The sequence below is a fragment of the Emys orbicularis genome, chromosome 15, assembly GCF_028017835.1.
Source record: "Emys orbicularis isolate rEmyOrb1 chromosome 15, rEmyOrb1.hap1, whole genome shotgun sequence".
Taxonomy (NCBI): Eukaryota; Metazoa; Chordata; order Testudines; family Emydidae; genus Emys; species Emys orbicularis.
Genome location: NC_088697.1, coordinates 29,022,071 through 29,048,471, shown reverse-complemented (window position 1 = coordinate 29,048,471; position 26,401 = coordinate 29,022,071). Strand labels below are relative to the sequence as shown.

The 26,401-nt window shown below is 41.7% G+C and overlaps 1 protein-coding gene across 1 annotated transcript in view; it reads right to left on the bottom strand.

The window, feature by feature from the left end:
• The window catches only part of SIK2 (salt inducible kinase 2), a 101,948-nt gene that overhangs the window by 55,537 nt on the left and 20,010 nt on the right, over positions 1 to 26,401 (bottom strand).

The following is a 26,401-nucleotide window of genomic DNA, read 5'->3' as shown; positions in this document are numbered from 1 at the left end:
TCATTGCCAGCTAGTCCTTCCTATGCCAAATTTAAAAACAACACAAAACAAAACAAAAAAAACAAAAAAAAAACAAAATTCCAGGGGACAATCAGGATCCCAGAAGCAAGAGACACCTTGCCCACCACACAGCCTGTGACTGCTGACTGATAACTCAGTTTGATCACACGCTTATGCCAACGGTGCAAGTAACATAACTGAAGGAGTCTGGCACCAGCAGGCTAGGAAAATGGATTTCATGGTTAGCTCATTTGCCAAAGTCCAATAAAAGCTGCCTCAAGCAACCACCCAAAGGACCAGCATAAATCAATTTCCTCATGCACAATGGTCTTTGGCTGAAGGTCAAGGGCAGCTTTAGTGGAAAACTTGGGAAATGGTCATTTAGAGAATGGAGTTTGCATATTTGAGATCTGTAGATGAACAGTACTAAGTATTATTTAGGTTGCCTTGATATTTGTAGTTAAAGCAGGAATAAAATCCCTGTTACACATGCTGATTGATTGATTTTTAGTCTTGAAATTTTACATATTAAGTCTTTCAAGGCTCTTATTTCTTCACTGCATTGGACAGTCAAGGCAGCAGCACCAAAGGATAGCTGATGAAAAATCAAACTCCCATCTTCTCCCTGACCCCACACATCCCTATCTATCCCACCATTCCTCAGCACCTCCCCAGCTGGCTCATCTGCCCCTCCAGCTCAGCACGCTCTCTGTGTAGATAGAGGAGTTTGATGGCTGTGTGGACTAGCTTATTCTAATCAAAAGAGACGAGGAGGGAGGAAGATTCTCAAGACAAAATTTGCTAAGGGCGCATTTTAAAATTCTTCCTCGACCAAACAAATCTTTTAGGGGGGGGGGGGGGAATAGAAAATTGTAATGACCTAGGAAGGGCTAATGTGAAAAAATTGTAGACTGAATTCTCTCAATGTGTTTAACTAAGGGATTTTAGTTCTAGTCTAACTGCAAATCTTAATGCAATTTTAACTATGAAGCCACTTCCAACACCTTCATATTTGTTACTGAAGATGGTCTCGTGGAACAGGATTAATCATTTACAGAACTACACCTGACACAACCATCTTTGTCTGAATTCAGCTAACAGGTCAAATCTGCTTCTTTAAAATGCAAACAAATAAAGATGATGTAATGGGGTACTGAGCCCTGCTTCTGTATGTTTGAAATAATCTGTCTGGAACATCTCTGATTAATGGTTTTACTTATGAATTTCAGTCAAAGTGCTTATGTAATTCTGACGGGTCAAACAGGGTTGTCCTAGGCATTGTAACGCCAAAAAGCAATAGGTCTAGGGAGCCTCTGGGTACATTGGGTAATTTTACTGGATTAGTTAGACAACATTCGATTTTAAAGGTAGGCCATGGGGGAAAAATTAGGCTTATGCCTTTGACGTGGGGTTATGATATACAGAGAGGGCCTAAAGGGTGTTTTTTGTGAAACCAAAACACATTTTTTTGCCTGCTTATTTTTTACATTAGAAATTCATGTCTCATCTGCCCCAGAAGACTCTAAGGGTACGTCTACACAGTGGGGAGTGACCCTCCCAATGCCAGTAGACAGACTTGTGCTAGCAAGGCTCAAGCTAGTATGCTAAAAATAGCGGTGTGGACACTGCAGCTCAGGCAGCAGCTTGGGCTCTCAAGCCCACCCAACCCTCTAGGTCTGCGCTCAGGTGCTTAGTCTGAATCTCTGTGGGAGCCGCAACATCCGCAGCGCTATTTTTAGCACGCTCACTCGAGCCCTGCTAGTATATCGGTTTAGTCATGCTGGGAAGCATGCTCTCCACTGCAGTGTAGACATATCCATAATGTACAATTTTCTGAGTTGTTTTATTAAGACCTAATAACTAAACTTTTAAATAAAAAGATGGACTTCGTTAAAGGTATACCCCCCTGAGCCCTTCAATTAAAGTGTTAGCCCTCCACAAAGCATGCTCTGGGACCCTTAAAAGGATACTTCTGTGAAATCAGGGAAAACTAAACTTGGCACTTCTGCCTGGTTATTTCTAAGATAAAAACAAGCAAGGAAAGAAACCTGCTCTAGAAATTAAACCCTTCAGAGATTTTTGTTATACCTTATAAAGAAGCAAAAAAATGTGCATATACACCTCTACCCCAATATAACGCGACCCGATATAACACAGGTTGGCATACAACGCGGTAAAAGCAGGCGCGAGGCGGGTGGGCAAGCGGGGTGAGGAGGCGAATGGGGAGGTGAGCGAGGAGGCAGGCAGGCGGGAAGACAGCGAGCAGGAGAGCAGCAGTCGGGTGGACGGGGGGAGGCACGCCGGACAGACCGTGAGGAGACTAGCGGGGAGGCGAGCAGCGGACAGGTAGGTGGGGTGAGGAGGCGAGTGGCGGCCAGGAGCGCTGGGCGGATGGCGAGACTAGCAGGGAGGCGAGCGGTGGGCAGGTAGGTGGGGTGAGGAGGCGAGCGGCGGCCGGGAGCGCTGGGTGGATGGCGAGGAAACTAGCGGGGAGGCAAGCGGCGGGCAGGTAGGTGGGGTGAGGAGACGAGCGGCGGCCGGGCGGGCAGGAGCGCTGGGTGGATGGCGAGGAGACTAGCGGGGAGGCGAGCGGCGGGCAGGTAGGTGGGGTGAGGAGGCAAGCAGCGGCCGGGCGGGAAGGAGCGCTGGGCGGACGGTGAGGAGACTAGCGGGGAGACTGATTTGTCCCGGGCCCCACACCCCTCTAGGGACAGCTCCGACCCGCTGCTCTGAGCGGCATGTTAAGGGTGCCGGGCCGGGGCCGAGGGGTTGGATAAGAGGCAGAGAGTCTTGGGGGGCAGTCAGGGGACAAGGAGTGGGGGGGGGGGTTGGATGGGTCGGGGGTTCTGAGGGGTCAGTCCGGGGTCGGGAAGTAGGTGGGGGTCGGATAGGGGGCGGGGCCAGGCTGTTTGGAGAGGCACAGCCTTCCCTACCCAATGTAACGTGGTTTCACCTATAACGCGGTAAGATTTTTTGGCTCCCGAGGACTGCGTTATATTGGGGTACAGGTGTACCCTATTTAAATAAAATATCTTTTGCAGGTCTCCTTTAAAAGTGAGTTCAGGTAACAAGAATCTCCTTGGTATCAGGCTGGGACTCCTCTCTGAATATTGGAGTTTTTTTTGTTTTTTTAAACAATCTCCTCTCCCCCAGCCAAGGGGGGTAGGAGAATTAAAAGTAGAAAATTTGAATCGATATTAGATAGCTATAGAGATAAAAAGGGAAAAACCCTCTACAATAAATAGATGAATAGGATTTCATGTACTATAATCCGCAGTAGCTGACTACGTTTACACTGGGTGACTCAGGCGGGGAAAGATGGTCTTGTGGCTAAAGCATAAGACAGGGTGTGTCAGGATGGCAGAGTTTGTTCCAGCTCATGAAGAATTACTGTGTGAACTAGGATAAATTGCTACCTCCCCCCCAAGAAGTGTCTGCAAATTTTGGGTGGCTAAATTGAGATACCCAGAGCCTGATTTCCAGAGGTGCTGGACAGCTGAAATCAAGCTATAAAGTGCTCTACATTTTAAAAGAGCTGTACAAATATTCACTAATTAAGCCTCACAGTAGCTCAATTAGATATATGCACTCTGGGATAAGTTGTGATAAGCTCTTTTGTGAGCACACAAGGGAAGGGGAGGTGCTCCCCCTCATCCTTACAGCAGCTTATCACAAACTGGCCTTATAAATATTATTTCTCCTATTTTACAAACGTGGAGACAGACACAGAGGTAGAGTTATGTGCACATGACAACCTACAACTCAAGAGTTTTTGACTCTCAGTCAGATGCTCAATCTATAAGACTACAAATGCTTCCTCCGTCAACAGAAAAATTGCTCTCTGGAGGCCTGATCTACATTAGAAAATTAAGTCAGCTTAACTATGTCACTCGGGTCTCTGAACAGTGTAGTTAAGCCGATCTATCCCCTAGTGCAGACAGTGCTAGACTGACAGAAGACTTCTTCCATCAACCCAGCTATCGCCACTTGAGGAGACAGATTACCCAGGAGAACGTCTCCCGTTGGTGTAGGCAAGTGTCTGTGCTGAAGTGGTGCAGCTGCAGCTGTGTAGCTGTGCCACTATTGCATTTTAAGTGTAGACAAGCTCTAAATCTTCCATATATAAAGTCTCCATCTGCAGCCATATCATATTATGGGATCTGATCATACCTCACAAGCTAAACCAAATTAGGCCTGGTCAATACTTGGATGGAAAATCAAGGAAAACTCTGATATTGCAGAGAGTGGTGTTGCTGATTGCATTTTTTCTGAGTTTCAATACTGAACCAATGCACTGGTATTGTTGCTGGAGATGACATCTTTTAGGCAAGATGTAAAACAGAGCTCCTCACCAGGCCTGGTCATCAGGAACCCTTTGAGGTTTTTCAAGTGCCCTGGGCAAACGCATTTGGATAGTGGTGCTCTGCTTTCCCAAATACTCGCACAGTTTCAAGCACACAGGATTCCTCTGTATCGCATTTTTATCTGAGCAATGAAAGAATGTGGACAGATAAATGATTTATTACAATGCTACATCACAACTGTGGTCATTTACTCAGTTTATTGCATCAATGTAATAATAGTTAGAGTGCGGTAGTCTCCCTTCCATCATTCTTTACACAGAAAATTAAACCCAGAGAGCTCTCTCTCTCTCTCAACACACACACGCCTCCTAATGACGACTTTGAAATTCTTCCATCATACAATATTTAGCTCACTTGATCATTTTGCTATCTCACTGAACTCTTTACAGTAATAAATATATTGGGAACGCTATACCTTCCTCTGTCCATACTGCAGTGATACCATTCATACTGTGAAAGACATGGCTGCATTAGCATGCTGCATTTTTGTTATAAGCAAACCCTGACTTTAAAGGGATTTATGAATAATCAGTCAGAAAATGCCAAATTCAGGCTGAAATCTGATGCAAGATTTTTGCCCCACACATTTAAAAACATTGAAGAAAAATCTTCTTGGCTGCTCTGGGACAATGAGTGTGGAAAGCAAACGGAAAAGTAGTCATTTTTTCTATTATAATTCAATAAAATTACTCTCATTTAAAGACTGACCTTTGTCAAGAGATCTAGCCACACCTGGGTCAAAGAAATCTAAAATGAAAATTAACAGCACCACAAGATATTGATCTTCAAAAGTGCTCACTAAGAACCTGATCAAAAGACTGTCAAAATCAATGAGAGTCTTTCCATTGACTTCAGTGGGCTTCGGATCAGGTTTCAGGAGCACAGGGCATACTTCATACGTCTTTTCATCTGGATTTAATGGTTTCATTGTGCCCTCCTAATCACATTTTCCCCAACCCATAATCTACTCTCTAGAAGTCTTTTGTAATAGGAATGCCATTACCCTGTTGGAGAAGCAACTACTTCCGTGACCTCCTGGATCATCTAGGCTCAATCACTGCACAGCTTCTGCACTGAGGATAAGATGGAAGAATATGCCCACTAGAGAGCTCAATAGCCACTTGCATTCCAAACAATCTCATTACAAGATCTATTCAAAATAAATGGGTATTTGAGTATATTAAATACAGGACTTCAGGAAGAGGAACGTGAAATATTATTCTCCTTTCTAATCATGGGACCTTTAAATGTATGAATCAGAAAAAGTCAGCACGACGTGCCAATCCCTGGAGGGCTTACTGACCTTGTGCTATCTAGTGGACTGAGTTAAGTGGCAGCTGGGAACTCAGATGCACAAGGACATGGCAGTGAAGTTTTGGCTCTCTCCTGCTGGCTAGAGAAACAAGCTCCTCATCCCACAAGGGATGAAAATTATTTTCATCCTAACTCATTTAAATTCTCGTATTTTACGTGTTGCTGCTGCTACCACCTCAGGAGCAGGTACTGTGGGCAGTGGGAACTTGCAGCTCTCTATTCTCCAGGCAGTGATAGGCTAGAGATCTCAATTAGATTGCACTGACCTTACCTCCACCCAAAAATATTCATGTAAAACATTCTGGATCCGATCTGCAGAAACAGATCTGAAGTCACCTGGGAGTCTCTAACATTCCTCCCTAAGCCATAATGAGTTAATTAGGTTTAATTTAGCAAAATGCAAGAACAAACAAAAGCCTGGAGATTAAGGTTTGTGATTTCATCATATTTGTATGCTGAATATCATCTCAATCATAAAATGACTTTAACAAATCACATGATATCAAGGCAGTCAGGTTTCAAAGGCACAACCTGAAAAACATTCAACACAACTCTCTTAACGGTTTAACAAAGATGAATTCACAAGCCTATTAAGATAGGTCTACACCACAATGAAAAACCCACAGCTCTGAGTCTCAGAGCCTGGGTCAATTGACTCAGGTGGCGGGGTTTGGACTGCAGGGCTAAAGATAGCAGTGTAGATGTCTGGGCTCTGTGGCCAACCTCCATCACCAGGTTTCAGCGCCTATGGTCCAGCCCGAGCCTGAAAGTCTACACTGCAAATTTTAGCCCTGCAACCTAAGCCCCGCGAGCCCGAGTCAGTTGACCCGGGCAAGCCGCAGCCATGCCACAGGTCTTTTATTACAATTTATTAATACGCTTAGCGGCAGTAACAAGCAAGTTAAATCTAAAATGTTGTCATCTGCTTTTACAGCTCTGGCCTATTGGAATTTTGTTAAAGATTCCAGTGCAATTTCTAAAGCTAGCATTAAAGATATATTTGCCTTTACACCCCAATCTGGCCCAAGACATACATTATATACATATACACATTTATTTATTTATTTTACATATGATAGAAACCAGTTTGTCCGTTGATACTGATGGATGTTTCCTTCCATCTCCAGTGAGCGCAAAGTACCATAGCTTATCATCATGGTTAAAATTCTCAGTGTCTGTAGAGATGCTGGGTGTGATAAGTAATTTTCAAGTAGGACTGGTCAGGATTTGAGGGATACCAGCAACTGGGGTCATGGTGACCATTTCAAGACAGCTGAAACTCACCACAGACATTTTCCTGCAACAGCTGGAAGCTGCTGTGAAGAGATTTGGATAGACTGTCTGGAAGATAGTAATTTAAACTGTGACTTCTCTCTACGACGAGCTGATGACTTGTTTATTAGGAATACTGTAAGGTACAGGGTCAAAACACTGAAGTTCATTGACGCACACTGGGTAAAGCAAACCAAACTGTCAAGTTGCCAGGTCTAGAAAGGCAAGTCTGTTCCATCTTGACAAAGGGCAATTCCCTCAATCTGTATTTCAATTTCTCATTCTACACCTCTTCATGGCAGGCATTGTGGCTTTCTTTGAGTTTGGAAAGAGCTACAGGCTCTACTACAATCTAAATAATAATAAGTACCATCACTGGAAAATTAGTAACCGGTATATAAAAAAAACTTTGATTAAACTTTTCTTCCAGAACCAGTGTCAACTCCCTTACTCCAAGAACATATTAATACTGTGCATATATTGTACTGTATAAACCAAAACTGCAGAAAAGGACCTGGGGATTACAGTGGATGAGAAGCTGGATATGAGTCAGCAATGTGCCCTTGTTGCCAAGAAGGCTAATGGCATATTGGGCTGCATTAGTAGGAGCATTGCCAGCAGATCGAGGGAAGTGATTATTCCCCTCTATTTGGCACTGGTGAGGCCACATCTGGAGTACTGCATCCAGTTTTGGACCCCCCACTACAGAAAGGATGTGGACAAGTTGGATAGAGTCCAGCGGAGGGCAACGAAAACGATCAGGGGGTTGGGGCACATGACTTACGAGGAGAGGCTGAGGGAACTGGGCTTGTTTAGTCTGCAGAAGAGAAGAGTGAGGGGGGATTTGGTAGCAGCCTTCAACTACCTGAAAGGGGGTTTCAAAGAGGATGGAGCTCAGCTGTTCTCTGGTGGCAGATGACAGAACAAGGAGCAATGGTCTCAAGTTGCAGTGGGGGAGATCTAAGTTGGATATTAGGAAACACTATTTCACTAGAAGGGTGGTGAAGCACTGGAATGGAGGTGGTGGAATCTCCATCCTTAGAGGTTTTTAAGGCCCAGCTTGACAAACCCTGGCTGGGATGATTTAGTTGGGGTTGGTCCTACTTTGAGCAGGGGGTAGGACTAGATGACCTCCTGAGGTCTCTTCCAACCCTAATCTTCTATGATTCTATGAAAACTCAGCATTCTATCCACCCACAGTGTATTTCTATAGCTGTCCTCAAAGACATCCGTCTGCACAAGGTAGAAAGTCTTCATACAGTGCAAAACTTCTAGTATGGATTATTGTTTCCACAGTATTTAGAATAGCTCAGAGTTGCAAAGCTCCTTTAAGACACCCAGGGACTCTGACCACAAAGAATGTCCTTACAAGGAACTTAACCTAGACTGTTTCATTACACAGCTTGAAAAGAACGAAGAAAGAAAGATTCATAATACTTAATGGAAGACCGTCACAGTTTTGATGAACGCCTCACTGGGCTCTCTGGAAAATTGATTTACAGAAACCGGTTGTGAAAAGACCATGGTGTGACAGGTGCTTTACAAATCAGGGGAACAAACAGACCTCGCTCACAGTCAACAGTCTAACATATTAAATATAAGAAAGAGGGAATTACTCAGTGTCCCAAGCAATTCAGTAGGAAAGGACAGAGATCAGGGAACAGTGCAGAAGGCTGAAGGGTTTTTCTGGGTAGGAATACTAGATTTTAAAAGAGAGTTAGATTTAAATCATCCTACAGGTTAACATTAAAAGCATATCAGAAGCCCTTCTCTTCCTATGGTCTCAATAAGTTTGGTTACTACTCCACTCAGATAATAGTATTATATTGGCATCTTCTTCTCCCCTTAACTCACCAATTTATGACATTTGTATTGCCTTGTAAGGTGGAGACATGGGGAACTTCACTTCTGCCCCTGTAAGTACACCACACCCTGCTGAGATACTCTAGTAATGGGCGGCAGCAGCAGTATACAACAGCCTAGAGATCTATACACTGTTATTTTAAACTTGTATCTTGGACTCATTTCATCCCCCACTTCACATCATTTGGTTATTTGAAGTGTTGCTGTTGCTGTGTTGCTCCCAAGATATTAGAGAAACAAGGTAGGTGAGGTAATATCTTTTATTGGACCAGCTTATGTTGGCAAAAGAGACAAGCTTTCAAGCTACACAGAGCTTTCTTTAGGTCTTCATTTGGTTAGGTTTTTGTTGTTGTTGTTTCACTGTTTCTTTGTGTAGTTCAGTAAAAACTGGAAGCTACCTTAGATTTGACAAGAACAATAGCTGGAATAAATAGGCCTTTCACTTAGAACTGAGGCGGCTTCCTGTCCTGTTTCAGCAACACATTCCTTATATGGATGAGTAAAATAATGCAGGGTTTGGAAAAGAGTGAGATTTATTTCAAAGCATGTGATCTAATAGAAACAGTCAGGAGAAGCCAGTAGTTAATGCTTTGTTTCATTTAACATGCTCGCCTTCATATGGTTTTTCTTATGTGCACATGTGAGGGAGCCAGGTAGATTTGAGAAAGTGTCTGGTAGTGAAGTAATCTCTTATTGATTTTCTGCCTTCTTATGTTAATATGGAACAGGAATGACTTAAGAATTCAGGAGACATTTCTATGATTCTAGATTCTATGATTTTTCTCTAGCTAAATCTGCAGACCGCCTACTTACACCCAGATCAGAACACGGTGTGCAAAGATTTATATGATAAGGGGTAAGACCCACTGATATATCACAAGGCTCTGATATAAACATGTCTTTCATCTCTTCTACATACAGAAGACTGGCCATGACTCTAAGTGCTTAGAGCCTAAGAAATACCATAAGTGAAGAAATGAACAGAAGTCAGCTATTTATGTTGATTTGTTAATGTTACAATCCCTCATCAGGAGTTTACTATTATTCAAAGTCTTCCTTGTGAGACTAGGAATCCATTGTACACTTATTTCAGGTCAAAATATATTGAAGAAATGTCCATGTATTTTAGGAAGATCCAATTTTGGATTAAAAGGTAAGAATAATGAATTTATAGTATGAATGAGTTCATCACCTTTGACTTAATTCTTTATAGCTTACTTATATTCTCATTCTTTAAAATATTCTAGGTGACAATGTCTGCTCTCTGTCTCTGTATAAGCAGATGCTCAAAGGCTCTAATATCTGCACATTACTGTCAAGTCATCTGCAGGCTAAAGGGATCATACACAACAGGCTTTCTTGATCCCAGCAAAGCTCAATTTCAGGACAATACAACTTTACCTGGGTTTCCCTGGTGAGTAGCACAAGATCAGGAACAGAATTTAGGTCAGTCTGATTTAGTTGTGCATAAATTACCAGTTTTTTTTCTAATAATCTAAAATAGGAGTGCTCAGAAAAATAAAGGTCACTGGGCTACTGATGTCATGCTCTCCTCTTTTATTTGCATACTCACAACTCAAGAGTATTTCACTATTCATATTTTAGAAATTTAGTTTCTACTTCTACTCCTAGTTTTTTACTGCTTCGCTTGGGGAAATATTTTCCACATGTTTATTAGTCTCTGTCCAAATTCAGTAGTAGGTTACTCAATAAAAAGTGCAGGTACCCAGTCATGTCACATGGTATTTCAGAGCCAAGGAGTCACTTTAGAGAAATATAAACACTAGCTGCACTGATGCAATAGGTGTTTTTTGGCTTGTTTGTTTTTCTTTCGGCAAGAGTACAGGTGAGAGGTGTTGGATCAACAGCCCTTGGGAACAGAATAATCTATTTTACCACAGAACAGCCATAAGAACGGCCATACTAGGTCAGACCAAAGGTCCATCTAGCCCAGTATCCTGTCTTCCGACAGTGGCCAATTCCAGGTGCCCCAGAGGGAATGAACAGAACAGGTAATTATCAAGTGATCCATGCCCTGTCGCCCATTCCCAGCTTCCGGCAAACAGAGGCTAAGGACAATCCCTGCCCATCCTGGCTAATAGCCATTGATAGACATATCCTCCACGAATTTATCTAGTTCTTTTTTGAATCCTGTTATAGTCTTGGCCTTCACAACATCCTCTGGCAAGGAGTTCCACAGGTTGACTGTGCGTGGTATGAAAAAATACTTCCTTTGGTTTGTTTTAAACCTGCTGCCTATTAATTTCAGTTGATGGCTCCTAGTTCTTGTGTTACGAGAAGGAGTAAATAACACTTCCTTATTTACTTTCTCCACACCAGTCATGATTTTATAGACCTCTATCATATCCCCCCTTAGTCGTCTCTTTTCCATGCTGAAAAGTCCCAGTCTTATAAATCTCTCCTCATAAGGCAGCCGTTCCATACCCCTAATAATTTTTGTTGCCCTTTTCTGAACCTTTTCCAAGTCTTTTTTGAGATGGGGCGACCACATCTGCATGCAGTATTCAAGATGTGGGTGTACCATGGATTTATATAGAGGCAATATGATATTTTGTCTTATTATCTATGCCTTTCTTAATGATTCCCAACATTCTGTTAGCTTTTTTGACTGCCGCTGCACACTGAGTGGATGTTTTCAGAGAACTATCCACAATGACTCCAGGATCTCTTTCTTGAGTGGTAACAGCTAATTTAGACCCCATCATTTTATATGTATAGTTGGGATTATGTTTTCCAGTATGCATTACCTTGCATTTATCAACACTGAGTTTCTTCTGCCATTTTGTTGCCCAGTCACCCAGTTTTTGAGAGATCCTTTTGTACTTTGCTTAAGAGCCTTTGGTGAGGGACCTTGTCAAAGGCTTTCTGAAAATCTAAATACACTATATCCAGTGGATCCCCTTGTTCACATGCTTGTTGACCCCCTCAAAGAATTCTAGTAGATTGGTGAGGCATGATTTCTCTTTACAAAAACCATGTTGACTATTCCCCAACAAATTATGTTCATCTATGTATCTGACAATTTTGTTCTTTATGATAGTTTCAACCAGTTTGCCCGGTACTGAAGTCAGGCTTACCGGCCGGTAATTGCCGGGGTCACCTCTGGAGCCCTTTTTAAAAATTGGCGTTACATTAGCTATTCTCCAGTCATTTGGTACAGAAGCTGATTTAAATGATAGGTTACAGATAACAGTTAGTAGTCCTGCAATTTCACATTTAAGTTCCTTCAGAACTCTTGGGTGAATACCATCTGGTCCTGGTGACTTATTACTGTTTAGTTTATCAATTTGTTCCAAAACCTCCTCTAATGACACCTCAATCTGGGACAGTTCCTCAGATCTGTCACCTAAAAAGAATGGCTCAGGTTTGGAAATCTCCCTCACATCCTGAACCGTGAAGACCGATGCAAAGAATTCATTTAGTTTCTCCGCAATGGCCTTATTGTCCTTGAGTGCTCCTTTAGCATTTTTATTGTCCAGTGGCCCCATTGGTTTTTTAGCAGGCTTCCTGCTTCTGATGTACTTAAAATTTTTGTTGCTATTACTTTTTGAGTCTTTGGGCTAGCTGTTCTTCAAATTATTTTTTGGCCTTCCTAATTATATTTTTAAACTTCATTTGCCAGAGTTTATGCACCTTTCTATTTTCCTCATAGTATAATAGATGAGGCTACCACAGAGCATGACACTGTGCTTTAACAAAAACCTGGAGGGACCCCCTACTAGGGGCAAGACAACAATGTGAACACCTGTCTTTCTGACTATATCTACACAATAGAATTCTGCTGGCATAGCTACATCGGTCAGGACTGTGAAAGGATGTGATCCTGACCAATATAAACTGTGCCAGCAGAAGCCCCTACTGTAGATGCAGCTAATCCAGCAAAAATGTGCTTTTACTGGTTGTGACATTATATGATTAAAACATGACCATGTAGATCATTGTTGCTACCACTGATATATAATTGCAACCAATCTTATACAACGTGTGTCAAGTACAGTCTCAATAGAAAAGTTATGATATGCTGGATATGATTATGCTATTTGTATGCATGTATCATTTTTGTTATCTGAAGTTATGAATATTAACTATGTACCTGTATTTCAAATGTTTGCTCATGTGGTAATACCCACACAATATTTAGCCTGCACACATTGTGAAGGGACTATTCAAGTTAAATGGCCCATTAAGGTACACTTAACTCACAATGGACCATGGAAGACGCCCTTCCACACCTGATGGACTTTCATGTGAACATTCTAACTAGAGTATGGGTAATGGCCTCTGCTATGACTAAGCGAAGCAGGCATAGACATGTGACTTGCCCATGTGACTCCAAAATCCATCTTGTTACCTATATTTTTCCATAAGCTGTGCGGAGGGCTTTGTTTGAAACAATGGGTTCCTTCCACTTGGCAGAAGCTATAAAAGGCCCTGGAAACATCTCCATTTTGCCTCTTTTTTGCTCCAACCTCTGGACTATGGACTTATACTAATGGGAGCATTCTAACCAAAGGACTGAGGACCTTCCAATGATTTAGAAGCAACCAGAGACTTAACAAGCCAGCAGTTTATTCCATCAGTGCTACAAGCCTGAACCAAGACATTTGCAATTATTGTATGTATTTGATTCCTTCAGCCAATTTTAACTCTCACCTTTCTTTCTTTTTATACATAAACCTTTAGATAATAGATACCCAGTAATCATGCTGTTGCCTTTACTTTTGTCACTGGTTTGGTATATCTTATGGGAGAATAACCACCAGCTTTGGGGAGGGGTATCGGCCCTATTTTTCAGCAGTTTGTCCTGAATTTAGTATTCTCAGTTGTGACCCACTAAGGCACAATGACACTGGTATAGCTTGTTTTGCTTGTGGGGGTGGTGTTTACCACTCTGGTACAAAGCACAGCCTTGCCAGTAATGCTGCATCCACACTAGGAGAACACTACCAGTACAAGAATACCTGCATGGGAGTACTGGTAAAACTCTCCTTGTGTAGAGGCACAGGTCTGACAAGTAGTGTTTTATATATAATAAAAATCCTTCCCCCCTCCCCCATATATATGTGCTCTTCAGCTGGGATTTTCAAAGGAGACTAAGGCTAGGTCTCCCGGGGATCGAATTATCGCGTCTCGTCGGGACGCGACAATCGATCCCCAAATCGACGCTCTTACTCCACCAGCGGAGGTGGGAGTAAGCGCCATCGACTGGGAGCCGCGGAGGTCGATTTTGCCGCCGTCCTCACAGCGGGGTAAGTCGGCTCCGATACGTCGAATTCAGCTACGCTATTCGCGTAGCTGAATTTGCGTATCTTAAATCGACCCGCCCCTGTAGTGAAGACCTGCCCTAAGGAAGTATAGTGCCTAACTCCCAAGGCACCTACCATTCATAGGCACCTTTGAAAATCCCAGCCCTTAGGAATATTTCAATGAGATATTTTACTTTGTCATTTCTTAATTTATTATAAAGGGGTAATATACTGGTATAAGGCAAGAAGATCTACTAGCACAAGAGACAGGCAGAAGGGCTGAGGGTTTGAATGCCCCTAATTTGCTGATACTTTAGGATAAATTAATAAAATGGTACAGTAACTATAATGCTATTGCTATTTGTTTGAGAAAAAAGCCCTACACAAAATCTAGCTGCCGACTGTTGCGAGAGTTTCTGAGGGCAAGGATGAAAATCTGTTCTACTAAACCTTGGCCAAAAGCATCACGTTCCTGCCAACAGTGATTCATGCAGTAGGATTTATATGCCAACTTGGACATAAATCACAGAATTAGGCAGTCTCAATATCCTACGAGATTTGGTCACATTTGCAGCCCCTGAACTATGCAATGAACCTTTCTAGTAGTGGGGAATACCTAAGATAGACCACAACCATCAAGACTGGTTGAGCTACATTAGCAGTAGTGCAGCCAACCACATAACAGTGACCTCAGAAACATTCTTTAATCCCACCCCCTGCTCAATGGTTAGCTTATTTTTAGGTTGAATAATCAGCTTTAGCTTCAAGAGTCTGAATTCTTGAAATACAAAACAGAACAATTGGTCATTGATGAACAGAACTAGTGAATCAGTCCCTATAAAACAGCTTCACTGTAATTAACAGTTGATGGAAAAATATCTGCATTCCTAGAAACTTCAGTTTCAGGCACAGGATTTGGTGGAGGGTTGGGAAGAGGCAGCTGTAAAAATACCTCAAATATGCAGCAGAAGTGGTCGCTGAAAACCCACTTTGTAGGTCTGTAAAACATTAAACATACTTGAAGCCTTTTCCCTACTCATAAATCAATTTTTTAAAGACTTTCTTGAGTCTCTTTATCTCTTACCAGCTTATAAAATGTGCCACCACTTAAACTGACTAGATTTTGCTCTGGAAGGAATTCCTCCAGCGGAGACCATAACAGGCAGAAGCTGTATTCACAACTGCCGCTAAGTGTGCAAAATTCTGGATGTCTATAGTGAAGAGTCGGGAGACTCACTTCAGGCCAAAAAGATCAGATCAGATCAGATCATCCTCTCCATGAGCTAATGTATAATACTACACAGCATGTTTTGAGCCGAGTTGCCAAGCATCTCAATGAGATGCACCTGATGGATGTTCATACTGAGAATTCGCAATACTGATAAACAATGAACAAGGGAATGCTTACTAGCTGCCAGCTGCTGACAAGTTAAAGAATTTTCTTTACAGTTTATACTACCTCATTCAAGAGTTGGAATTAAAGGATCTTCAACAAAATCTGATTTGTAAAACAAAGTCATCAAAAGTTATTTTGTTACTAATTCTGCAGTACAAAGTTTTGAAGGAATCTGTTCTTGCCTGAAAGACCCACTCAATCTCTGCTTTGGTGCAGTCAAATTGTGAGGAGCAGAGAGCATGAACAAAAAAGACAAGTCAGATTAAGAAAAATGGGACTCCAAAAGGATAATGTTTATATGTCCACGAACTGGTGGACATGGCTAAGTGCTAGAAACCTGCAAGACGCTATGGATTGTGAGCACCAAAAGAGCACTCCACTATGTGCTAGTGCAGGGGTCAGCAACGTTAGGCACGCGGCTCGCCAGGGTAAGCACCCTGCCGGGCCGGGCCACTTTATTTACCTGCTGACGTGGCAGGTTCGGCCGATCGCGGCCCCCACTGGCCGCGGTTCGCTGTCCCGGGCCAATGAGGGCGGCGGGAAGCCGCGACCAGCACATCCCTCGCCTGCGCCGCTTCCCGCCGCCCCCATTGGCCCGGGACAGCGAACTGCGGCCAGTGGGGGCCGCGATCGGCTGAACCTGCCGCATCAGCAGGTAAATACTCTGGCGAGCCGCGTGCCAGAGGTTGCCGACCCCTGTGCTAGTGTGTAATCCAAGAGCATGAAGAAAGCAGGATTTATTTCACATGCTATTAGTCTAGAAGAAGGGAGCTTAATACAAGCCAATAAAGCATTTGGTAGAAAGAAGGAAAAGCTTTCACCTGAAAAGATCTGATTTGATTTTCTCTGATGATTTTTGTGTAAACAGCAGCCTTTTTTTTTCTCTTTGCTTTTACATAAGAGTTCTTCTGGACACATGCCACCCTGGCACTGACACATGCAGTCTAATGATAAGGATTTAAAGGTGAAAAGAGAATACAGCCCAGACAACTGGAATGGACTTGGTAAATTTTAGTGAGTTCAGTCTCAGTCACACCAGAAACTGCTAAGCACAAGAGACAGTAAAATCATTCAGCCTCTGACTCCTCCATTCTCTAATCATCAAGGTTCTCAACATCACAGCTGAACTTTATTCTAATTGCTTCTGGGTGGAATTTTTTCTTGTTGGTGCTGTCAGACAAAAGTTCTGCTTCAATGAAGCGGTCCTCACCATCCCCAACTGTGTTATCGTGACTGAAAGAGAATGTAAAGACTGCAAATGCCTAGGTGTTGAATATAAGGTATGGCGTTAAAGCAAAAATATCATTGTTAGGAAATACCCCATTCTATTCAGAACATCTACAACGATAGCTCAACCAATGAACCATAATGAGCAAGGAACTTTCTAGATCTGAAGTTAATTTTAATATTTTTTCTTCACCTTTGATCTCATTTCTGTTCTATTTCTTAGTGGTCTTAAACACGATGGCAGGGGTAGGCAACCTACGGCACGCATGCCGAAGGCGGTACGCGAGCTGATTTTCAGTGGCACTCACACTGCCCGGGTCCTGGCCACTGGTCTGGGGGGCTCTGCATTTTAATTTAATTTTAAATGAAGCTTCTTAAACATTTTAAAAACCTTATTTACTTTACCTACAATAGTTTAGTTATATATTATAGACTTATAGAAAGAGACCTTCTAAAAACGTTAAACTGTATTACCGGCACGCGAAACCTTAAATGAGAGTGAATAAATGAAGACTCAGCACACCACTTCTGAAAGGTTGCCAACCCCTGCACTATGCTAATCTTCCTCTCTTTGTTCCTTCAATTATGAAGCTGTTCTGAGGTAGTGCCTAGGAGCCACAGTCATGGGCCAAGACAACATGGTGCTAGGTGCTGTACAAACACAGAACAAAGTTTTTGGTACTAGTTTTTTTTTGTCATTAGTAAATAAAACACTCTCTTACATAGCAACTTATCAGTATAGTGAATTTTGTGTGTGTCTGGCAACCTGCAGAACTAACAGCAGGGAACCATTTTTTCTTCTCCCTTTGAAATCTCAACATGTTTCTATGACACAAAAAAGTAGTCACCAAAACAACTACAAAAATATTCAGAATAAGAGAAAAAAACATTTCCATATAGAAATTCCAATCACCACTGAAAAATTCCATCGCCTAATAGACGGCCTCAATAACTCCTAAGGCATAATTACTCATAAAAAGTTGAACTAAGGAAAAAAACTTTATAAATGTAAACAATATTAAACTTTCAATAATGCATCTAAAGGCATAATTCTATTACTTTACACAAGCAGCCCTGGTCTACGCTACAGAGTTAGATTGACGTAAGGCAACTTAAAGTGATCTAACTCTGTACGCATCAACAATAAAATGTTGTTCCCGCCAATGTAACTCACCTGCTACGCCGACTTAATAACTCCACCTCTGTGAGAGGCGTAGCACTTAGGTCGACGTAGTTAGGTCAACGCAGTGTAAGTGCAGACACTGTGTTGCTTACATTGACTGTTGCCGGCTTTCAGAAACCATCCCACAATGTCCCACACTGACAGTTAAATCAGTACAAGTGCTTCTGGTGAGGACGTGCACCGCCGACACAAGGAACTTAGTGTGGACATGCAAAAGCGATGTAATTACTATGATGGCTGATCGTCGACGTAACTTAGGTTGACATAATTTTATAGGTAGACATACCCAAATAAGAAAAAACAGCGATAGACAATTCATAAGTTAGGTTATGGAGAATCAGATAAATTGAGTGTTAAAGGCCTCTAACCCATTTACAAATCCTTTAATATATATCTAGACGACCAAAAAAGCCTTTGTTTCACTGTAATAAAAATACAGATCTTCTTTGTAGAGTCACAATTTTGCAGGAAATATGACAGACATTAAAACTCAGAGACAACCATCACCATGGAAAAAACAGCCCATCAGTTTCTTTCTACAAGCTTAGGTAGCCTTGGCCACATGAGGAAAGAGATATTCTTTGCTCTGTGCTCATTTCTAAAGATCACCACCTCTTTTTTTCCCCTTACACATATATCAATCTCTCCTGACCAGTAAATATGTCTATGGAAATGGCAATAATAGAAAGTGGTTGAGCTGTTGCAACTGAGGGCACAGCAGCAGAATCTTTAGTGAATCAATAGTGAATATTTTTGATTAAAAGTTCAAAAGTAATGGGAGAAACAAACAAAAATACCAAACCCCTAAAGTATATAACTTTAATTCTAATCCCAGAATCACTGCAAAGACTTTTTCCAGAGAAATCTTGGGGTTAGAACTAAAAATTGTACGTGAACCTGAGCTATCTGCACAACAGATTGTCTCCAATACAGAAGATGCAGAGGGAGATTATGAGGGAAACAGAAAAATGCAAGGAAACTCTTACTCGCAATGTCCCCTTAGATGTCATAGGAATTCCATGGAAAATATACGTCTATCTAGTTTCTTATTATAATAATGTCCATCAGCATACTATCACAATGCTTCCAAGAGATATTCTAATTAAGCTCTATTCTTGGTTGTTTGGGCTAAATGGCCTTCTTAAACTGAATGCATTTTTAATTCCAAAATTTGAGTCCATAAATCCTGGGACATGCTGGGTATGGAGATAGACTTCTAAATCCAAAGAAATTCCTGACAGTCAACCAACTAAGGCCCGAATTTCACCTGAAATGTTCCTAAACACCTACATTTCCCTGTGTCCAAGAAAGAAAGAAAAAAAAAATCACCAAAACAATGAAATAAACAATTTAACGACCTACAAGTCTAAAAGCAGGATTCAGGAAACATGGTAGGGGAGGATTTAGAGATGGCTGGGGTTTCACACACAGCCTCCTTGGCCCCCACAATGTCACCTGGGGGCAGAGTAAAGGGGCTGCCCGCTCAGCAGGCTCCAGGCAATGTCAGGTTTTTTTTAAGCATGTTACTCAGTTAACTACCTGGAATATATTTACAACAACAAAAAATTGAGTCAATGTGTGTTTTATTCCCCTAGGATGAAGTGGACAAAAAGCTCCAATACACTACAGAATTACAAAAAACACAAATAAGAGGTCATTCTAACAGCAGAGTCCTTCCGAGCTCTCTCTAGTCAGATGCGCTTACAAAAATACTCTGGGACAAGATGAATTAGTTGCTCAAATACCATAGTTATTGACACTTTAGAAGGACAGAGGAAGAGGCATACATAAATATAAAATGATCTTCTGCCTATCTAAACTAACATTTGGGACTATTATGATATTCTTTTTTTAAATCTATCACCAAGAATGATCTGTTATCAGATATTTACAATTTTATCTTTATAAAGACTAACTTCAGAAAATGATCAAACTTTATACAATAATAATAAAAATATCCACACTGAATTCTTCTTACAACACCAAGAGACCTGTCTTTTAGACCTGCTAAGTGCCAGACACACACAGCACTTACTGTAATTTCTATGAGGAGTAAGGAGTCAAATAATTTCAAATTTCAAATAATTTCACTCCCAATGTACACAGTTCTATGAACTTTCTTTCTGCGTCGTAAAGATTATAGGAAGGTTACAGGAATGATAATTGCAGAAGATTTCCATTAGCAAATACAATCTAGCTATGTAGAGTGTCCAGGCTTATTGAAACAAACAGCATTTAGGGCATCATTCAACCCCCAATTAAGTCAATGTACAGTGTCTCTGATTTCAGTGGAGATGAATCAGGCCCTTAACACAGATGGCATGAATTACTTGTTCTAAAATTCTGAATAAAAATTCCTTATGAAATCACGAAGTGTAGGTAGCCAGTTTGTGTAGCAGGAATGATCACATCTCAACTGCACAACAGCTCTGTGGTGCTGTGTAAGGTTTGGGGGTAAGGGGCCCAGGAATTGTTTAGAAGGTTAGAGGAGCAGAATCTCCCCTCCTTGACTGGATATTCCCAGAAATATTTCTGAGGTTAGAGGATCGTATAGCAAACAGGCCTGTGTTAATGAACAGTGTTTGTAAATGGGATAACATTCTTTATAAACTTAAGGAAATGGCACAATGAATATTATAGATTCATAGATTCTAGGACTGGAAGGGACCTCGAGAGGTCATCGAGTCCAGTCCCCTGCCCGCATGGCAGGACCAAATACTGTCTAGACCATCCCTGATAGTCATTTATCTAACCTACTCTTAAATATCTCCAGAGATGGAGATAGGTCAGATTCCCCTTTCCTGATTCTCAAAATTTAGGAACTACTAACCAGTCTCTGGGCTAGACCAATACATTCCTGCCAGAGCGACTCACTGCACACAAGGGAGTCAAGAGAAGGCAGCTTTCAGCCATTCTTTGAGAGGTAACACACTGTACTATAAATAAGTGTAATGTGCTAATATAGCTTAGAAGTGCTGCATTTAAAGATCTAATTGATGTTATGTTCTGTATGTTTCCTCTCTGTAACCTCACTTGGTAGTAAAAACCTAGTTTAAAAAAAAAGGGGGGGGGACTGCTATAATTAATTTATTATGGAAAAAGTTCAGTCTGTTGCTACTGGAGTGAACTTTACCCCTGCCTTCTTCACAGAAGCAGGTAGCACTGATTCAACAGCCTACTTCCTGAAGGACGAGATCTCAACTCTGTACAGAACAGGTCTCACAGGGGACTTGTGTACACAGAGAGGTCACTGAGGACATAATGACCCAAAGATAACTGGCTGGTAATGTCACAGTAAGGTCTCATGTGTCTGCCACTCTTTCAGAGCTCTGACAATTATTTAATATATAGTGTAGTAATGCTCAGAGCCACAATCTGGAGGAGAACCCTAACGTAGTACGCACAGATTACCTACCATCCATTCTAAGGTTTTCTATGGTTCCCACAAACACAGTAACTAAGTGCTATGACAGCACAGAACAAGAAAGGAGCCTGGGAATCATTTATGTGATTGCAAGAGTGCAATTAGGGGTTAGCTTCAGGACTCTGGGGTCTCCCTTGTTTCCCCATCTTGCAACTTGAGGACTGAACAAAAGCTTTAAGGCAAATGTTTTAAAGTTTCTGAGACACACTGAAGAGCGACAATCTGACAAATTGCTCAATAAACCCAGTGGCTAGAGATTCCAAGAGTCAGCAAACGCCTTCTCTGCCCTCCTGATCTCTTCCTTCTGAAGCTTCAGAAACATTGGGCCTCATTCTCCATTGCCTTGCAGCTTGTGTAGTCATTTACTCCAGTGCAAAGGAGGTGTCAAATGCTACCAGATCAGAATGGTAGCATTTGACACCCAGTTTACACAGGTGCAAGTGATGAAAAGTTGCAGAGCTTGTCTACACTTGAAACACTGCAGTGGCACACCTGCAGGGCTGCAGCTGAGCTGCTGTAGAGCTTCAGTGTAAACACTCACTACAGTGACTGGAGGGTTTCTCCAATTGGTATAATTAATCCACCTTCCCAAGAGGCATTAGCTAGGTCAGTGGAATAATTCTCCCATCCACCTAGTGCGGTGTACACGGGGGTTAGGTTAACTTAACTCATCGTTCAGGGGTATGGATCTTGCACACCCCTGAATGACATAGCTGCATCGACTTAACTTTTGAGTGTAGACCTGGCCTCGGACTAGAAAACCAGGCTTTTCTAGTAAGCAGGTTAGGGTAGTGGTAAAAACTGGGGGCTAAAGCCAATTACAGAATCCCCTATAATATTGGTGCTGAACAATACTAAGTACCGCTGAATACCATCTACTAGGGTTAAGCATGAGACTTGAATGTAAATATTTCCTGGGGGTGTAATAGTGCATGGTCATCCAGCAGGATGTATAACCAGAACCAGTAAAACAATAGGATCAATTTCACAATGCTGCATGGGGACCTTAACTCATGACCTCTGCCAGAGGGGAAGAGATGTTTATTAATCTGGAATTTTCATAATAAATAAAAAGCATGGAAAATATAAAATCCTATTGCACAAGTCTAACAGGACAAATTAAATGTTTAGTTAAAAAAACAGACTAACAATAATATTGCCTTCTTACACAGAACCTGCAGCACATCGTGCTGTTCTAAGTTCTATGCTTTGCTGGTGCACGTCAGCCTTGGCCTGGTGCCCCATTCATCTTCTTCATTATTTCAGCTCTGAGCCTTCCACGCAGCTTTACTAACACACTTAAATCCTGACCTGCAGCCCTCCCTGCCTCTTGCTATTCCAGACAAGGCCCTTTCTATGGCAGGGCCCATTAGCCATGCCAAACATATACTGGTTTTGTGATATGAACCAATATCTAGTAGGGACTGTGGTGGAGCTCACAAAACGTATTTTCAGCTGTGCTCTAAGAAAGATATGAACTCCAGCCCCTAGAATATACTGGCACATCATCCCAGATTGCCATCAAACACTATTTTAAAAAAAAGTTTTATAAGAAGATTTAGAAATCCTTATCTAAGGTGCATCTAATTCCATTTCCATGTACCCAGACAGCCTGCTTTAAACATTCAGTTTATGTTTTGCAATCCTAAATCTCCCCAATCCTGTTCCCTGTTCATTAGGCACTAACTCAATCTCACACCAATTACAGGAAGACAAGGTGCACAGACTGATATATACAACATGGTTATATTTCAACAACAATCATTGCTTAAGAAAAGCCACATTTCCAAATCACAAACAAAAAATATTAGTTCCGTCTTTTCCAGCAGGCTGACCTCTCCATCCAGGTATCTTCTCCCATTCCAACAGATCAGGACTCTAAATGCTGATCATATCCCATCACAACCAAGACCACACACCATCCTGCTATTGTGGAAGCACAGCCAAATAGAAAAGGTCTCATTCTCACCCTATTCCCTTTCTGAACCCATTAACTTTTGCATCTACAAAGCTGCTAATGTAACTAAGCCTATACTCAAATATTCTCAACAGTTTAGGGTAATATACAGAAGCCCAAGAGAAAAGGTTGCCAAAATCTGCAAGGTTAAATTCTACCTGTGCTAAATCTTTTAAGACCTCTGGGAGCACTATTTCAATAGATATATTTAAAGGTGACTGGAAACAGACTAGCTGAGTGACAGCATCATCTTGTTTGCACAGCAATAGCTCTTGTTGTTTCTGATACCTGCAGACTGGCAAATCTAAACCCTCATTACACCGAAATGTTGATAACCGAGAGTAGCCTATTTGGACTGACCACTCTGAAGACCTCTAAAAGGCCAGAACCAAGCACAGCTGTGTTACATTACCAACCAAGACTGCCAGAAGGGCCCTAAAGACCCAATACGTGATGAGTGCTCTGCTTACTCTATTGTCAGGCATCTGTCATTTTAGGACAGCCCAAATCTTCAGCGATTAGAAAGCATTTAACAAGCCCAAGGCCTGGTCTACACTGAAAAGTTAGGTCGACCCAGCTACATCACTCAGAGGTGTGCAAAATCCACAAACAGTTAAGTCTATCTAGCCCCAGGTGTACATAACACTAGGTCGACAGACCTAGATACCGCCTCTTGAGGAGGTGGATTCCTACGTTGCAAGGAGAACCCCTCCCATCCCGTATAGTAGTATCTACACGGAAGCACCACAGCAGTGCCGTTGCCACTGTAGCATTTAAAGTGTAGACAAGTCTTAAGTCATCCCCACTGCATCTGTGAGGCAACAGGCCAACCCACCACTATACAGGAATATTGAATGTAAATCTTTATTCTCTGTTAGGCTACAGATATCAGGTTTTGGGGCTGAGACCATCATGTGCTATGGGCAGCCACTTATTGAATATTCTTGTGCTGTTAGCAGCCAAATGTCCAAAAGTTCTGTGGATTGAAGGTGGCCCATCTTCAGTTTCCAGTGCCAGCCACCTAAAATGCCACCACTGAAAACAAGAGAATCAACATTTTGAGGCAAAAACCACAAGCACATACTTGGCTTGCAAATAGAGTACATCAACAAGCAAAGATATGGAAACAAAAACCCTCAGTAATTTAATTACTGGCCTGGAATCTGCTGACTGCCTGTTAATTGTTTGAGCTCTCGAACTGTTAAGAGACCATCCTATGATTCCTGAGTTTTTTCACCCCATATGAGGACATCCACAACCATGGCAAATATATCCAGAAATGTGAGTGTCTTTAGGAAACCCTTTCTTTTTCACAATCCTATAATAACTTAAAAATGAAGCTCCCAATCCTCTCCCTCCTGTCATGTTCATAGACAACTAGAGACCTTTGTTAGACATTGAATTAATTTCCCTTTGAAATGTTTCCAAATGTTCGGAAGATGAGAAAAAGCTTCCTTCACATCTTGTTATCCTAATGAAATGATGGAGGTTCTTTATTACTACCACTGTGGAAAGAACACCTTGCAGGAATGTCCTGCCAGGCAAAGGCCAGATACATGTGTGAGATACCAAATACCTGTGTGAGAACTTCTCAGGAGGCTCCATACTCCAAAATTCTACTTCACAGTTCTCACTCAGTTTTATTTGCTGCAAAGGGAATTCTGTTCATTGGAAGATTCTGATATGACAGAACTGCTTTCTGATCCCACCAGTGAAAACTGGCAAGGCCAGAACAGCAAACAGCCTGTGGGGCCAGAGGAAACACTGCCTTCTACGTAACCATGTGTCATGACAGAGCCTCTCGGCATATGATTCTTTCAATAGCAAAACCCTCAGACTGGAAAATAACAGAAGAATAGAAACTACAGTATGAAAGCATAAGGCCAATCTCTATCCAAAGTCTTTTTCCTAGCTATATAAAGGCAGCAATAATTGGTAATGGGGAAAATGACAGTAGATGCCCCAGAGGTGTCTTGTGAAATGTCAACTATTCCCTCATGATAAAGAGAACAGTATAAGGTCATTTCTTTTGGGAGGAATGCTTCTTTTCTCAGGTAACTTCGGAGAGCAAACCTTTGACTCTTGTTGCATAAAGCCCGGGCTCATTATCTATTATGGTTGCAAATCTGATGGAGAGAGGACAGTACTACTATGTTTACCCTTTCTTCCCTTCTATATAGCCAGAACTACTAAGTCCCAGCATCTAAAAATTACCCTGCCCTCTGCTTCTGGAACTGTAGTGCACACACAAAAATAATTTCTGGGCCAAAGTTTTTCACTAACTACTAGTTTTAAAATGATCAAAAAGGAAAGGAAAGTCGGCACGTTCCTTCTGCTAAGATGTCATCATTTGGAGAGCATACAACCTGGGACTCAGATGCATCGAGGTGACTTCTTTATTCAGTCTTTCCTCATGGTTACAGTCTTCAGAGACCAACAGAAGCAAAACAACTCTTTTTAAAATATCACAACAAGCAAAATGCCAAATTTCATTTGAATTTATTATGAAAATCTTGTCCCCGGTCCAATTTCAGTGCTCAAAGACAAAACTGAAACAAGGTCAGGTTCATGTTAGCTAAACTTACCAGAATTTATTGTAGAGTGACTCTGAGCAGCTATGAATAAACACTCCCCATAGGAGCCACGTTAAAAAAGTAAGTCTGATGACTGAAAAAGGCTAGAAACAAGAGTGCTTTAGCTTACCTGAAATATGGTTTGGGCCACTATTCATTGTGACAGAAGAACATCTAGCATGTTATGTAGTAAGCGTAAACCCAGATCCTGATCTCCATTAAACTGGTGTAAATCTGATAACTTTGTCTTCAACTGAGTTACATCATTGTAAATGAGATCGGATTTCGGCCCACACTCTAAGAGCTAATGCAATCAGGAGAATCTCAAGTAGGAGTACAGAAGTTATTATAACTGTGTATTTGGCACTGTTGCAACTGTTTCTGAAATACTGTGTCCAGTTCTGGTGCCCACAATTCAAAAAGGATATTGACAAACTGGAGCAGGTTCCGAGAAGAGTCACAAAAATGACTGAAGGATTAGAAAACATGCCTTATAGTAGCAGACTCCAGGAGCTCAAGCTATTTAGCTTAACAAAAAGAAAGTTAAGGGGTGACTTGGTT